Source organism: Polyodon spathula, chromosome 13 (assembly GCF_017654505.1).
Source record: "Polyodon spathula isolate WHYD16114869_AA chromosome 13, ASM1765450v1, whole genome shotgun sequence".
Taxonomy (NCBI): Eukaryota; Metazoa; Chordata; class Actinopteri; order Acipenseriformes; family Polyodontidae; genus Polyodon; species Polyodon spathula.
The window spans coordinates 43,941,040-43,944,552 of NC_054546.1; the positions used below are offsets into that span (position 1 = coordinate 43,941,040).

The following is a 3,513-nucleotide window of genomic DNA, read 5'->3' on the forward strand; positions in this document are numbered from 1 at the left end:
CGATCACACTGGGCGCACAGGAGGCGACCCCGACCCCTGCTGCACAGCGGAGATCGGTTACAGCTATTTTGGGTTGTAGATGGGGCCGAGATTAATTCAAATAGGATAATCTCTGCCTTACAGAAATAATTTCAATAAATAAATAAATAATCAAAAACCCTGTGGTGAAAGATGTAAAGATAACGGTGGAAAATAACAAATGTCGCTTAAGGACTACACTTAAGGACTTTTTTAGTATTTTTTTTTTTTTTTTTTTTTTTTTTACATACACTCTTGTGTTAATTTAACAATTATGTTTGTATGCACTGTAATATTGCTAGGAAAAACCCCTCCTATAGCACTTGTGAATTATAAGGAAACATGTAAAATGACTTCACAGTGCATTGCTGTTATTGGTGATGCGCTGTACAGGCCTTTACGTTTATTAATAACACCCTGGACATTGTCCACATTGTGTCTGATTGTTGCAGCTGCTATGCACTTGCATTTAACGCATATATTTATTTAACTATTCTTAATGCTTGCGTGTGTGTGTGTGTGTGTGTGTGTGTGTGTGTGTGTGTGTGTGTGTGTGTGTGTGTGTGTGTGTGTGTGCGTGCGTGTTCCGTTCCCTGATCTTATTTCAAGTCAATCCACATTTCTTATTGTTTGTGTCATTTGCCCCACGATTGTTAAAACTATGTGGTCTGATTGCGGGGTGCAATAAGCTTTATCTGTGGGAATGTCATTTAAAATGTCTCTCACTTGAATGAACTGCAAATCACCCCTGTTTACAATCTCACACCGACACCATTGATTCTCCAGCCCAGCACATTACAATATTGTAGTCATTTCTCGTCTTCCTCCTAACTTCTAGAAGTGATAAGGCTTGAACAAAAGACTTGTCTTGTTTTGTATTTATGTACATATTTTGCAATTCACAGTATACAATATGCACAATAATTTACCACTGTACTTCATTGCCAAACATTCCTTTTGGATATCCTAATTGTGAAACTATTTGTGTGTGTGTGTTTGTGTGTGTGTGTGTGTGTGTGTGTGTGTGTGTGTGTGTGTGTGTGTGTGTGTGTGTGTGTGTGTGTGTGTGTGTGTGTTTATTAATCAATAAGCCTCAATTTGTCATCTGTTTACAACGTGTCCTTGTGCATTAACTTGTGTGTTACTGTGAAACATTAAAAAGAAAAACGCTCTAAAAGCGCATCTATTTTATATGGCTGGCAATATTTTAAAACTTCATTATTCAAAAGTGCATGCATGCAGCTGCGTTAAGCTTCGCGTATTTGAAGTAGGTCAGATTGCAAGTAAAGGAAACTGCTTTGATCTAATGAAAAGATCATTTCTTGCAAAATTAAATCATAGTTCAAATATTATTCACTTGACTTTAAAAATTGCTTAACTTTTTACATAACAGTAAAATACAAAAATATTTCAATTACGATGTTATTATAATAATTCTTATATATATATATATATTATCTGTGTGTGTGTGTGTGTGTGTGTGTGTGTGTGTGTGTGTGTGTGTGTGTGTGTGTGTGTGTGTGTGTGTGTGTGTTAATGACACGAAATTTTTAGATCGACCACGTTACCCCATCTCTGCCGGTAGAGACGGAGCTATTCAGAGAAATTTATAAGTCACTTTTTATTACCGTAGACTCCGTAGTGGATTCCTTTGTAATAATAGAAGCAAGAAGTTTTAGTGGCGTTTCACTATCGAAACGCAAAACAGAAAAGTCGTACTTCTTGACATATTTATGTGGCATATATATATATATATATATATATATATATATATATATATATATATATATATATATATATATATATATATATATAAACGATTTAACCGTCCTCCTCCTTCTTCTTTGCGTTCCGAAATGGAAGTATGATCAATTAATTTTGCCTGTTTATTAATAATTAAAATTGCACAATTAAGAATACATTTACCCTTTTCATGTGGGTTGCTAATATCAATTCTCTCTTCCAGCTCGACGTGTCCGGTCACATCGCAAGCACTGCTCAGATTTAAAGTACGCATCATATTCATTGTCAGACGGCATTTGCATTATATTTTCTGTTTGAGGATGATGACAATGGGTTTTGCGGGTCACATACTGATATACAGTTTATGGAATCTTTCGTTTAGAAGGCCAATTTAATACACAAATGTAAAACGAGTTATATTGTATTCGCGGTTAGAATAACGAGTCGTTCTAAGATATTTTGTAAAAAAAAAAAAAAAAACATCTAGAGCCAGGAAACAGAATTAATAAAAACAATTTTGTGAATAATAAGCAGGTCTTGTGTAACGGAACGAAGTCTGAAGTAATAAATTAGCAGGGTCGTGTGTAGAGTACGGCTGTATAGATATCCGTCTATTTCTCTCCATCTACAGGCTTTATGTTTCACGCGCGAAATAGCAACAGTTAACATTGATATGAAACAATTAAGAAAAAAAAACGGAGTTCAATGTTTTACCAATTTTACTAGACTATTTATGTTGAAAGGGCTGAAAAGAACGCATTAATTTACTTTTGTACAAGTAAAATCTTAATTTCTAACTAGCTATATAACAAATATATTAATATATTGTTGGGAGAACAACCCATTTTTGTATATTAAGTATATATATATATATTATATATCGTATATATAGCTATATATATATATATATATATATATATATATATATATAGAGCGTATAATCGTAAAGATTTCTATTGTGTATACATAAAGATTTTCTAACTTATGATGATGATGATGATGATGATGATTAGTAATAATAATAATAATAATAATAATAATAATAATAATAACAATAATAATGCATTTGATTGTAAATGGTTAGAACACGTTCTCAGTGCAGAGTACTTTGACGAGGGCCCTCACCCACTCATTCACTCACTCCCTCCCTCCCTCTCTCACTCACACACACAGACACTCACACTCACTCGCTCGCTCGTCCTCGCACTGGCAGCGCCTCCGCCGATCTCTGGTGAACTATACGGGGAGCCAATTGACGTGTAGAGGGCTGGGCTATCCTGATCCTTACAGCATAAGCTACACGGGGCCCTTAAACTTTGTCCACGGAATTCACTGTGAGGTGAAAGGGGGACAAAAACGTGTATCGTTCCACGGTATTAATCAAATTGCTCAGAAACGATGGAAAAATTCGCTTTAGCAACAGGAGGACACAAGGCTTTTTCACAGCGTGCTTAAGAAAATTTAAATAGGACTCAGTAGAAAGTTAGTTACGTCGACTCGACCGGCTTTTTATTCTTCTTCTTGTCTCAGTCAAACGTAGTTTGTATAGCTGTAATTTATACAGGCATCCCGAGGTGCCAACTAGGGGACGCCGTGGTGTAAAATACAAGAAGAAAAGAAGAGCAAAGAAGAAACCAGAATAGCAGGACTTCGTTTAAACTAAGTAACAGTGTGCATTGAATACGAACTGCTGTGATACAGTAGCCGCCGGCAAACTAAACGTAGGTATGAACCAACGTTAGCTTGGTTAAC

At 35.6% G+C, this 3,513-nt stretch overlaps 1 protein-coding gene across 1 annotated transcript in view; it reads left to right on the forward strand.

The window, feature by feature from the left end:
- Positions 1 to 3,014: 3,014 nt before the first annotated feature.
- LOC121325993 (sal-like protein 1) overlaps positions 3,015 to 3,513 on the forward strand; it is a 14,501-nt gene continuing 14,002 nt past the window's right edge. The window contains exon 1 of the mRNA XM_041269119.1: positions 3,015 to 3,513. This exon is cut by the window's right edge and continues 510 nt beyond it. The gene's annotated coding sequence lies outside the window, so the exon portion shown is untranslated.